The sequence below is a fragment of the Elgaria multicarinata genome, chromosome 15 (genome assembly GCF_023053635.1).
Source record: "Elgaria multicarinata webbii isolate HBS135686 ecotype San Diego chromosome 15, rElgMul1.1.pri, whole genome shotgun sequence".
Classification (NCBI taxonomy): Eukaryota; Metazoa; Chordata; class Lepidosauria; order Squamata; family Anguidae; genus Elgaria; species Elgaria multicarinata.
Genome location: NC_086185.1, coordinates 7,407,554 through 7,421,209, shown reverse-complemented (window position 1 = coordinate 7,421,209; position 13,656 = coordinate 7,407,554). Strand labels below are relative to the sequence as shown.

The 13,656-nt window shown below is 45.2% G+C and overlaps 1 protein-coding gene across 1 annotated transcript in view; it reads left to right on the top strand.

The window, feature by feature from the left end:
* Positions 1 to 630: 630 nt before the first annotated feature.
* PAK3 (p21 (RAC1) activated kinase 3) overlaps positions 631 to 13,656 on the top strand; it is a 73,989-nt gene continuing 60,963 nt past the window's right edge. The window contains exon 1 of the mRNA XM_063141863.1: positions 631 to 867. The gene's annotated coding sequence lies outside the window, so the exon portion shown is untranslated. The remainder of the gene's footprint in view (positions 868 to 13,656) is intronic.

Sequence of the window (13,656 nt, the reverse complement as noted above, 5' to 3'; positions counted from 1 at the left end):
CAAGATACAAAATTTAAAACCATAAAAACAGCTAACATTGAAAACATTGTAACGGTTTAATTTGTTTTTTGCTGTGTATATTTACGTATCGTTTTATTTTGGCTGTATGATTTTATCCGTACGTTGCCCTGAGATCCTTGTGATACAGGGCAGGGTACAAATGTCTTAATAAATAAGTAAATAAAAGCTCACAATCAAATTGCAGGAACTGAGAGCAGTCCGGTGGTTGAATTCACTTTCAAAGATGGGTCCCTGTCTTATTGCTGCACCTTTGAAAAGGTCTCAATCCAAACTAACATCAGTAATTGCAGCATAGTACTAAGAATGGTAATAGTAATCTCCTTTCCAAACATATATATGGCAGTGTGTTGTGCTTGGGCAAACATAGGATTTCTTTTTAAAAAAAAAGTGTTTGTAGATTTTAATCTAAAGCCCCCGGAGAGAGAAGGTCAAAGGCCACAGAGCGTGCGGCTGAATTCAAGTTCCTTTTCTCTGGTCTCCCTCTTCGAATCGCTGGAGCTGCTTGTCTTTGAAACATAAGATTTGTCTATTCCTGCCCTACCAGTGCTATTAGTAGTAGTATTATCTGCCTCCCCTCAGCCAATCCAGGCGGCGGAAGCCTGGTGACGGCATGAGCTAGGGAACAGCAAGGAGGCATCGAAGCATCCAGGCTACTAATGTTAGGATTGGAGGTCAGAAGCCGTTTTGTCGGGGGACCGGGCAGCCTTTTAATGGACTAAGCCGGGAGCCAGCCTTTTCTTTCGTCCTCTCCCACCCCTGCCTTGCAAAAAGGGCATTGCTTTCCATGACAAGACCAGACCTTGCGGGGCTGATGGTCTGGCTGCAGCATGACAGGACAGACTGCAGGTAATGTGACTTCTCTCCACCACCGCCTTCCATTCTGTGCCATTTCTGCCGCCGTTACACTGGGAACGGGCATGGCCTCGTCTTCCAGCCGTCTGCAACCTACCTGAGCCTTGCAGCCACGTGTGAGGGCACCAAAGGCCTCCTTCCTTCCAGCCACAAAAGGAGGACGATGCCAGACAATGCATGGTGTGTGTGTGTGTGTGTGTGTGTGTAAACGCGGCTGTGGCGAAGGCTTCTCGCGTTTTCTTTGAGGTGTCCTGCATTTCTCCGCTCCCGATCCCTGATTTGGAGGAGGGTTTCTTTTTTAACAGCAGCGGCAGGACTGGAAGAAAAATAATAATAATCAAGCGATTGGTGTCTTGTAGCAGTTTAACTCCTGCGGGAAGGAAAGGGGGGTGGGTGCGGTAAGAAAAGCAGAAGACTCCCTGCCACTGACTGAAGTGTCAACATGGATCTCAGCGGCAGGAGCAGCCTCAATGAGCTTAGCGTCAAACCGCTAACAATGCTGGCTCTACTTGTGATTCAGGCACAAAAGCGACCCTCGGCCTTGCTGCAGTATCTATCATATTATCTATCTCTATCTATCTATCTATCTATCTATCTATCTATCTATCTATCTATCTATCTATCATCTATCTATCATCTATCTATCTATCTCCCTCCTGGCCAAACGCGTTTGAATCCATCAGTATTGTGTTCCATTTTGAAAGGACCTCGAGGTTCCCCTCCCCGAAACCATGAGGGTGTTTCCTGGTGTGTGTGTGTATGGTTTTTTTGTTCTTGCACATGTCGCTAGTTTGCGATCCCCAAATGCAGCTTGTTCCTTCCCCGGGGTCGTCCTTTTGTCCCAGAGTTGTGCGTGGCAACGCTAGCCAACTGTCACCGCTCGTCTGGCCGTCTCTCCCTGTTGATCCCCCTCGCACAATTAGCTCCTTCTATTTCATGCCTGGCTTCAGGATCCACTGGCGTTTTCTGGCACCAGGACGGAAGCCAGTGGGAAAGGGGGACTCCTTTGTAAAGGTCTTTCAAAAAGAAGGAGCCGAGGGGTGAAAACGGAACGGCTTCTGATATCGTTCAGCATGTGTGTCTCCATCGGCCTCAGTGGCTGAATGTTGATCTGGCACTCCGTTCCCAATGGCCCCTGCCCCACCGAAAAAGGTCCTTGGTCAAAGGGCTTATCGTTGGCATCTCTAAGTGAGATGAAACTCCCTGAGCATGGGGACATCCCCTGCATTCACAGGTTTCAACATCTTTCATGTATTTCTAAACAAGGTGTTCTTTTTTTGTTTTGTTATTTCATTAAGATGTATATACTACTCACTTATGTGTTTTTTCAAAAACTGTTTTTAATACTAAAAAAAAGAAGAAGCTTTGGATAGGTTGTCTTGTGTCTCTCATTGGTATGGCAAAGGCTCATTTCTGGTTTAGGACTTGCCGAAACGATGCACTCTCTGCGGCACATTAAGGGTGGGGTGGAGGCTTTTGATCAGCAGGTCAAAGACCAAATGTGGGCCTGATAGGAACCATTTTTTTGTGGGGGGGGGGAAGGAAGGAAGGACGGGTGGGCTGGCTTCCACATGACTGGCTGTTGCTGTGGTGTTGGGGGCAGGGAGGAAGTAAGGGGAGTGGATGAAGCAGCTGTCTGCTTTAGGGGAGGATAATAGAAAATGCCGGGCCCTAGTGGGGAATGAAATCAAGTGGTCCCCTGTGCCACCCTCCCGGGTTCATAAATTAACATTCTGCAGTTTATTTCTGGATTTTCCAGAGGCGCAGCTGGTGGGAGAGAGGAGGGGAGGGGACAGGGAAGGGAACGCAGGTGGCAGATTGATGTTAAAGGGGATGCTGGTTTTGCCATGGCAGTGGGAAAGATCGGAAGGGAAGACTTGAGCGATGTCTGAGTGGGAACTGGGAAGCATGAGAGAGGGGGAGGAGGAGGAGGAGAAGAAATAGAGGCTATGGGTAATGTTGAGGGAAAAAGATGGGGTGGAACAGAGTGCAGAGCGTAGTTGAGTGAAATGGTAGGCATCAGAGGGACAGCACTTGGTAGTTACTGTTGGAAAGACAAAGGAAACAGGGTGGGTATTGGATTTGGGAGAAGGTGGAACTGTATTAGAGAGAGTTTGAAAGGGACTCCACAGAAGTGGTAAACCAAGAACCTCAGGGCATCTTCGGTGTGCCCCCGCCCCCTGCAGGTGTGTAGCTCCTGCGTAAGTGTGAAATGTAAGGCAAATATGATGATGTGCTTACTCGGTTCAAGGTGTAACTTGGTTGCAAGGGAGGCTGTCTGTTCTAGAACTGGGAGGGCGCAGATGCCCCGACTCTGCACGGGCCAGTGGTTAGACTCTTGCATAGCTGGAGTGATGGTCCCCAGGCCTCGGGGAGCCAAACCCATTGGTGCCATCTCTAGGGAGTGAACATTTGGGTTGCTCAATGACTGTGAATGGGGGGTTGATAGGCTTGGTTGCTGCATGCCCCAGCTGGAGGGTGGATAGTTCCTCTAAGTTTGACTGGACAGGTTGCTCCATGAGGATGTAGCAAAAATGGCGACACATCACTGGACAGAGGAGATTGGCTGTTTCAGCTGAATGACAAGTTCCTTTGGATCTTCTTTCAGTGGGTTTCCTAGTTGAAGCCACAGGCTTCAGTTCTTATCTTTTCTCTCAGTATTAAACTATGTGTAATCTCAACCACCCCATTTCTGGATGGAGCAAATGAAAGACCGCATTGACAGATTGACCCCATTCAGAAGACACCTTAAACCATGGCTTTAACCACAGCGGTTAAGCCAGAAAGCCAGGCTATGTTCAGAAGACACCTTAAACCATGGCTTTAACCACGGTGAATAAAGCAAAAAGTCTTTAAACTGCTGGAAGTCACAGTGTTGTTCTGGTTGCCACAGATTAACATGACTGCTCCTCTGGAATATCTTAAAGTTATTTTTATTATTACCTGCCTGGAAAATAAAGGCTCACTGAATTGGGTGGAATTTGGCTCACTTGCTACAGATGCCCCAACTGTTTGTTCAGTTTGCCAGATGCTTACTGTCAGCTCCTGCAGGTGTGACATGGGTGGAAGCAGGAGGGATTCTTCTTGGGGAAGAATCAAGGCAGAGGGAAGTATGGGGAAATGCTGAGCTGACACCGTACTACCTTGTGTAGATGCTGACACTGCAATTGCACAGGAATCATCTCATGTGAATTGAACAGGTCTGTGGCACATCAAGATGCACTCAGTGGCACAGTGTAGTTCGCTAGCGATGGACAACCATCAATTTTGGTTTCTCCATTTCTCAGTCAAGTTTGATTCATCCCATCTCCATTTCAGTTGGGGGGATTTATTTATTTTAAAAGGTTCATGCGAAAATTTATTCACATTTTCATTCGCATTTCCCCAAGTGCACACATTTTTGGATGCAGTTTTACTGAGTTTACAAATGTTTGTGAACCAATTTCCTGAATGCAATACACTTTTCAATGTTATTTTCATGAATATAGGCACAGTTGTGGGCATGTTTTGATCAGACAACTCCGTCGCAGAATTCGGACAAGCACGAATTTTGAAGAATAACTGACCTTTGGTTTGCAGATGAGATTGAAAGTGTGAAACTAGATAAAGTTCACATGAGAATGTGAACTGAATGTATTTCTCTGCCATCTCTACAGATCACATGAGGGGAGATGGTGCAACAGCACGGGCCATAGCTAGATGAGGCGAAATCCCGGGGTGATCCCTGGGGTCCTTCCCTTTGCATCCACATGGTGCACAGGGGATCCTGGGATCAGGGAAGGATGATCCCTCCCTTGCCCTGGGATCTTTCCCTCCCCTTTACCCCCAGTTTTTCCGTGGTCTCGGGCTGAGCCCGAGACCGTGAAACATGTAGCTGGGCACTGCGGGTTGAACCAGCTCCTCGTGATTCCTCGTGAGGAGCTGGGAGCTGCACCCATTGGGGGGTAGGGTGGGGGGGAGCAGGGAAAATAATTTCAATTAAAAAAATACTTACCTTTTGTGTACGAGCGTTCGTACGCTGCTGGCCCTTTAATAAAAAGGTCGTCACGCGTAAACCGAGGAGGGATCTCGTGATAAACACATTGCGAGATATTCCCTCCTCCGTCACGTGCTAACAGGTTGGTCTAGCTAAGGCCATGGACTCAGCATGCAGCTGACGTATAGATCTAGGATAATGCAGACAAAGTGTTAGGGAGCTGCCATTTACAACACCAAATACCACATGCTCAAGCATAGCTTCAACTCCCCATCAAGATGGCTGTGGCATCCCAACCACCCTCTCTTCTCCCCTTTATTCTTTCTCTTTACAAAAATGAACATTATGAAGGAGGCAGGGCTATCTTCTCTGTATATTAGGGGTGTGCACGGACCCCCCGCTCCGCTTCACTTGCAGATCCGCGATTTTCGGAGCGGGCCGCTTCGCCCCACCCCCGCTTCGCCCACTTCCGCTCCGCTCCGCTCGGAGCTCCGGATCCGGATCGGAGCTCCGTTTTTTCCCCCCCATAGGGTTGCATTGAAAGCTAAAAAATTATACAACTTTTTTTCGGTTCAAGTTAGAAACCTCACGTTTGGCACTATGACACCTCATGGGGGTATACACACGCACGCCAAGTTTCAAAGCAATCCCATCATCCCCTGATTTTTGGGGAATTTTTGAAAATTGGGCACCCCATTCACACCCCTTTCCATAGCTCCGTCAATTTGCACGTTAGAAACCTCAAACACGCCACCATGACAGCTTATCCAGGGATACATACGCACGCCGAGACTCAAGGCAGTCCCATCATCCCCTGATTTTTGGGGAATTTATGAAAATCCAACACCCCTTTCCATAGCTCCGTCAATTTTGCACGTTAAAAAAAAAACCTCAAACTCACCACCATGACAGCTTATCCAGGGATACATACGCCGCACGCCAAGACTCAAGGCAGTCCCATCATCCCCTGTTTTTTGGCGGGGCTTAAACCTGCAAAATTTGGAACTTCCAAAACTCCAAGTGAGCGCAGGAAGGACTTCTCCCCTGAGTCAAAGCCACACACACACAACATCCCTGCGAGGTGGGCAGGGGAGGAGGGAGGGAAGGCAGGCAGGCATGCAGCTGGCATTTCTGGGGGCATAAGGAAGTGAGCCAAGGATAAGCCAGTAATGCATATAAAATGGAATAAATAAACAAATAAACAAAGAAGGGGTGGAATTAAAAGCAGCAGTGTTGCTGAATAAACAACAGGAAGAACTTTTTTAAAAAGGCTATATCTGTCTTTTACCAGTAATAGGGGGACGTGCCCGGGGGAGAGGGAAGCAGCTGCCAGTTCAACTCAAGACAGCCATTGCTTCACCAAGAGCTCTGAGAAGTAAACGCTCACTTCAACTCATAATAGGCATCGCTCCACCACTAAGAAGTAAATGCTCACTTCGACTCATGATAGGCATTGCTCCACCGTTTTACTCTCTTTGGAAGGCTCTAATGGCCTTCCAGTGCAGGAGAGAGTGGGGGCACGTCCAAGATGAGATGCCCTAGGGGAGCTCATCCCCTTGCACCACATCTTTTCAGTTGTTCCCCAAAGTTAGGGTGGGGAGCAGTGCTGTGTTTCTATCTCTTATTCTTGGCTTAGTATATGATTTCAGGTTGTGTTTGTGCATTTGGTGGGGCTACTGTGTTAAAAAACACTGGGAAAAGTCCGTTCAGATGAAGAAAGAGAAGTTTCCCAGAATCCCAAGTTACCCATTTTGCCTATGCCCTCCTCTAACTTTGGGATCATGTGATCATGACCGGGAGCTGACTCTGCCCCTAAGCCCTTTGAAAAAGGTATTTTTCCCGCCGATTTTTAAAAAAATTCTAGCGCGCGACCCGCACCACGCAGAGAGGTGAGAGTAGTCTCAAAATGACCCCCATCCATGACTCTCTGTGCACAAGAATTTCCAGAGCGATAGCTTAAACCCCCCCCCAGTTATCCCCGATTCTTTCCCTCAATGCAATCCTATGGGCGAAAAGCCGAAAATCACCGTTTGAGCCGCGCTGTTGACCCGATTTTTTAAAAATTCTAGCACGTGACCCGCACGACGCAGAGAGGTGCGAGTAGTCTCAAAATGACTCCCATCCACGACTCTCTGTGCACAAGAATTTCCAGAACAATAGCTTTAAAAACAACCTAGTTATGCGCGATTATTTCCCGCAATGCAATCCTATGGCGAAATGTTTTCAAGATGGCGACCGGAGCGCTCCGCCTGAACTAGGAGCTCCGAAAAATGGTCGCTTCTCTTCGCCTTGCTTCTAGGGGTCCGCGGTCTGCTTCTACTCCGCCTCTGGGTAAGGCGGAGCAGGCCAATCCGCTACTGCTTCTCCGCTCCTAATCGGAGCGGAGCACATGCCTACTGTATATCTCTCTTGAAAGGCTATAACAAGAGACATATGTATTAGATTTTTTTAAAAATTAAATTATATGTAATAAAAATAAAACCACACTTGAGTAGATTTGTAATATTTAGCAAAATTGGTAATTTTTCCAATATATACAGTTAGTAATGAGACCAGTGCTTCTATATAATGCTTTAAAATTACTATCAATGCTATTTAATTACTATCAATATATAAACTTAATCCTATTCGAACCATACATCTAATCTTTAAATCTCACCATTCATTAATTTGCTTTATATCTGTATCAGTATTTCTGATTCATAAACTTCAAAAAAGCTTTCCAATTATTGGGGGGGGGGGAGTTACTTGTTTCTTCTTCCTGACTCTTATTTGTACATATTTTGTTAATTTTGCCATTGTTGCAATTTCCCATACATTCAATAACCAGCTTTTAACAGTGGGTACCTTGTTATTTCTCCGTTTGGTGGCTGTTAGTATTTTGGCTGCCGTAAATTAATCCCAAACTAATTCCTGATATTTGCTTACCATTACCTCTTTCACATCTCTAATAATGTAACAATTGGATCTAATGGTATATCATAACCTAACATAATTTTAATTGTGGTTACTATTTGCTCCCAACCTTGTACCACCTTAGAACAGTTCTGCCATATATAGTAAACGTTTTCATTTCCTACTTGACAACACCAATATCAGTCTGTTCTAATTTTGGGGACCAGATCAGGAAGTTGCATTTACAGAGCTAAAAGTCATGATCTGCATTGCCTCAGTCTTAATGGTTAGTGCTAATGGAAGCAACTATGAACTAAGCAGAGCTCTACTTCTAATGCACATATGATTGTAGTCCACCCCAAGTCATTTTTTTCAGTTAAGAACATCAGAACAGAAGAAGTGCCCTGATGCTGGATCAGACCAGGGGTCCATCTAGTCCAGCAGTCTGTTCACACAGTGGCCAACCAGCTGTTGACTAGGGACCAACAAAGCAGGATATGAGTGCAACAGCACCTTCCCACCCATGTTCCCCAGCAACTAGTGCACACACACTTACTGCCTCGGATACTGGAGGTACCACACAGCCATGGATAGCCTTCTCCTCCAGGAATTTATCCAACCCCCTTTGAAAGCCATCCAAATTGGTGGCCATCACTACATATGCTGGAGGTGAATTCCATAATTTAACTCTGTGCTGTGTGAAGAAGTCCTTCCTTTTATTTGTCCTGGATCTCCCACCAACCAGTTTAATGGGATGACCCCCTTGGGTTCTAGTATTTTGAATGAGGGAGAAAAATGTCTCCCTCTCCACATTTTCCACCCCATGCATAATTTCTGGCCCCTGTGGCAATCTTTTAGATTTGTCATCTGTTTTCTTGCCACAGCAAAAGGCACCCTGATGTGTCCACTTCCTGGTCAGATTTACAGGAATTTTGTAGAAATGAAACACAAGCGTTCTATTTTGAATGGAGCTCTCCAGACAATAACATTAGATTTGCATGTCTGCAAACTCACCCTATGCAACTCACAAAGGTCTTGGGTTTTGATACAACTTTGACACAACCGAGAAGATGGGGAAAATGTGATCAGGTCAACGTCGATGAGGGATCAAGTACATTCAGCCGATGGTTTGAACAAAGCCAATGCATATACAAATATACAGTTGTCATCTCAGCACGCACATTTGGGGCCTTGAGTGTTTCAGGGTTCCTGATCATATAGAGACGGCCTACACACATGCAGTGTGCAGATTTGCTGGCTCTATCAATGGACATGTATGATGGGAGCTGTAGTCCAAAACATCAGTGGGATGAAGTTCAGCGATGGAAAGCTGAAGGTCTCACTTGTCTTTCGTTGGTTGCTCCTGTCTGGGCTTGTCCTCTACTTTCTTCTTCACTCCTTCTCTGTGGCCCTTTCTCCTTTTTCCTTATCCAGCTTCTTCCTCCCCTAACCTGAGAGTGAGTGATGGAAACTGCACGTGTGGAGTTACAGATGGCAGGGCTATGATTCTGGAAAGGAATTGGAAACCGCGGAGTAAGAATCAGCTCTATCTGTTAAAGGCAAATTGAAATAGTACCCGTGGTGCGGGTTTTATTAATAATGCTAGAATCTATATCACTTTTGTCCAAAAATATCAAATCAGCTTGGCTAGCCTAGAGATGAGAGAATCTCCTTTGTTCTATTTCGTCAGTTTCTCTGGTTCATTCTCCCCTGCATTCCACTACTTCTGGATTCTGGTTTAAATGTAGGAGAGTTTCTTAAATTAATTCCAGAACTGGAGTTTGCACTGCTTTCTGCAGCTTTTCCATTTGTACTGTGCCTCTTTTGCCTCCCCCTATGCCAAAGATGTACACTTATGCATTGATGAAACATTGCCCCCCCACCACCCAAAGCAATCTTAATGTGATGGTAGGTTTTGTGTAGTGTTTCACTGGGGCACTTCTGCACACATGTGGCAAAACACACGAGAGAACCTTTGTTCAACCATATGCATAATCCCATCAAACTGGCTGTTTTTTAGTTGTGTTTTACCAAGGCAAAAGTATGCCTTGGTGATGTGGTGGTGGTGGTGGGAAATGACCTAACTCAGTTGAAGGCTGTAGCAAACTGCCCATATGCAGTGTTTTGTACATATATCACTGGCACACTCCTAACACATCAGTTATATTTTGGAAACAAGTGCAGGCAGTTCAGTATGTCCTCAATACAAGGGGGCATTTAGATTAGGAGAAATACAGAAGCATTATGGATGTCAACCTATTGGATTTTATCCAGTGTTTTGGGACCATGAGACGCTTATGAAGCTTCTAATTCAGGCATAGGAAATGTGTGGCTCTCCAGATGTTGTTGGGCCCTAGCTAGCATGGCCAACAGTAAGGGCTGATGAGATTTGCAGTCCAACAACATCTGGAGGGCCACACATTCCAGATCTCTGCCCTAAGCTGTACAAGAGTATTGTCAGCGCTGAATGGTTTTCCCATTATATACTAGAAGATAAAACAGTGGATAGAAAACGAAACAGTCAGCTACACAGGTACCTTTGTTCTCTCACCCCACCTCCCCAGCAAAGATGTGCATGGGGTGGGTGGGCTGGAGAATTTAATTGAGAAAATGGCAGTGGTAGAAAGCATTAAATATTCCTCCCTCTGACACTATATGGGGTTTCCCATGGCTGCTTCTAATTGAAAATAAATATACCCAGAGTTCCAGTCACTGATCTCCTATGAAACAGGTAGTTTGGCCCTTCTTCATACAACGAAAAGAGCATTCATACGTGCCCTCTACTTCTCTGAGCAATGAAAAGTCCCAGGGCCAGTGTTAACATAAGAACAGCCATGCCAAGGTTCCATCTAGCCTAGCACTCAGTTCACACAGTGACCAACCAGCTGTTGACCAGAGACCCATGAGCAGGACCTGAGTGCAACAGCAACATCTCATTCATGTTCTCAGCAACTGGTATATATAGGATTACTGCCTCTGTTACTGGAGGTAGCACATAGCTGTCAGGACTTGTAGCCATTGGTAGCCTCCTCCAGGAAGTTATCCAACCCCCTTTTAAAGCCATCCAAAGTGGTGGCCATCACTACATCTGGTGGTAGTGAATTCCATAGTTTAACTATGTGCTGGTTGAAGAAGTCCTTTCTTTTATTTGTCCTAAACCTCCCTCCAATCAGCTTCAAGGGATGACTCTGGGTTCTAGTATTATGAGAGAGGGAGAAAAATGTCTCCCTATCCACATTCTCCCCACCATATTGCCTGGGTTTGGTTTCCTCTGGAGGAGAACTCACCAGACACTTTATGTAATATGTAACTTTATCTACAAATCTACAAGTTCATCATGAGTGGGCATAGACAGCTTAGGACTCCTACAAAGCAGGAAAACTGCCGTCCCCACATCAGATCCCCAGACAGACAGCCTGAAGAGGTATTTTCCTGAGTCCAAAAGTCTCTCTCTCTGTCTCAGTGCTCATCTCCCTAACTCTGACTCATCAAACTGCAGTTTTCTCTGTTTCTTTATATATGCACAGTCATAGATTACATCATCTTTGTTGGGGAGGGAAGAGAGGGTTTCCCCCCTGCCCGTTCAGACCTGCCAAGGAGGACTCAACCATTCCCTGGCTACTCTGTCCCGTTTACCTGTAATTTCTGAAACAACAGATATAGCTGGCAGCTTGGCCACTGACTATTAATGAATGTAGGCACCCAATAACCCTTTCCTGTCCAAACCTGGGCTCCGTCACAGCAATCAGATCGTAACAGGGCACTATAAAATGGTGTACGGGGGTCTCCCCTGGGAGCTTCCGTGGCCACGTGGGGACGAGAACCCAGATCTCCCAACTGCCAGTCTGACACTCTAACCACTACACCACACTGGATAGCAAACTGAGCAGCAGGCACGCACATCAGCTGATCACAGTCTCCCCCACAATGGCAAGATGTATTGCAGTTCTATTTAAATTATAGCTCTTATTTCTTCATTTATATCTACCTATATAATTAGCATGTGCAATTTTATGCAAACTGTGTGTCCTCTCTTGTCTGGAGATGTGTAACTAGACACTGTGTGGATCTACACTTCTGCTTATATCGATGTTTTGAGCCTTTGTAACGTTGTAACTTGCATCGCTACCTTGCATACCGTTGCTCAGTAGCGTTACTTACCTTTTCTTGTAACGTCGTTGCGGAACACACTGTTCGTTGCCCCGTTGTCTGTGTTGTTTCTTCTTCTCGTTTCTGTGATCCTTGCAATTCCCAGACTGTCCTTTCTCTGCGCCTCCCACTTCCTTGTTTTTGTATTTTCCGCGCCTCTCTAGCTAACATTCCTTTATGCGCCTGCTCTTAATTTCAAATCTTTGTGGCGGGAGTTCTTCAGAGAGAGAGGTTTGTGGATTGTCGGAGTTGTTTGTCTCTTGAGGAAAGTGTAGGGATGCCTGGTGAACGGAATGTGTTAAATCTTTCTCATTTTTTAAACATTATTTCTGTGGCATTACATGCAACCTACCTCGGGTAAAAACTTTTTTAAAAAATATATATTAAAGGATGCACATATGCACATAATTTAATTTATTTTTAAATTAATTTTTTATTTTTATTTTTTAAAAAAATGTTTTTACCCAAGGTAGGTTGCATGTAATGCCATGGAAATAATGTTTAAAAAATGAGAAAGATTTAACACATTCTGTTCACCAGTTCTAACAACGGTTACTGAAGGCGCGTAGAGGAAGTTACATCAGACAGGAAGCCTGGTGAGGGGTCATGTGACATTAGTTTCGCAATGCGACACAGAAGACATCGTAACAATGGAGCACATTGAAAGAAGTCTAATGATGCAGAAGTGTTACAACGAAAGCTAAAACAGTACAAAACCTTTCTGTATAACGTTATAAGGAACACATCATGTGATCACTGATGTCATCCAGAGCTATCTATAAAGTTACAGCTACAGTAATGTAGATTCGGCCACTGTAAGCCCAAATATATGTGAGTAAATTTTTAGTTCACACATGCACGGACACACACCATCCTCTGGTTGGTAATGCAAATTAGGAGCTTGTATTTACGGAATGGGATTGTGGTCTAACTGCGGGAGAGGGCTTGTGTTGCAAGTTCGTACTGCACCCCTCAAAATGATGCTGGGGCCCTGAAGGCATGCAGGGCGCACTGGAAAGGTGAGGAGCATTGATGCTCTTGGGTCACTCATATTTGCTTTCCAGTGGATTTTCACCAAGGGGTCTTTTCTGAAGTGGTCGATCCAGAATCTTCCATTGAAACCAAACTTCTCTCAGTGGGAGCAAAGAGAGTTACACATTAAAGTTACACATTAGGAAAAGGCAGAGAACAGTGCTTCATACATATTACTTGGGCATCTGGAATACGTTACTGGAGAGGGGGAAATGAAAGGGGTGCATGTGTGCGTGTATTCAGGAGACATCAAGAGAGATAGTGTTCTTCTCTTTTTTCCCCCAACAAAAAAAGAAGAGAATGGATCTGAGTTGAAGAGAAGCTAAGAAAATAGAGTTGAAAACAACCAGCCATGACCAGGATGTTGAAAATGCAGGAGTGATTGAAAGCAAATATGTTTCCACAAATTCATCTTCATAACTGATTCCATCAAATTTGAATGTTTCCACCATATCATTTCTTGAACAGCTGTTTCTAATAAATTTCAGAAATTTGGGAATGTTGACTACTGGCCAGATGGGATGAGTTCCTGTTACATAGTTTAGCAAAATGCCATTTGTTTTGATGGGTGGGGCTGTGTATTTAAGGAGTACACGGCTGATTTGAAGACTCCTTGGGATTGCTGTAAGTTTCAGTGTGCTCCACACATGGTCACACTGCGTATCACTGGAGGATCTCACCCATGGTCAAAGTTAGGTTTTGCCGTCACCGCAACAGTATCCACAAAGTTG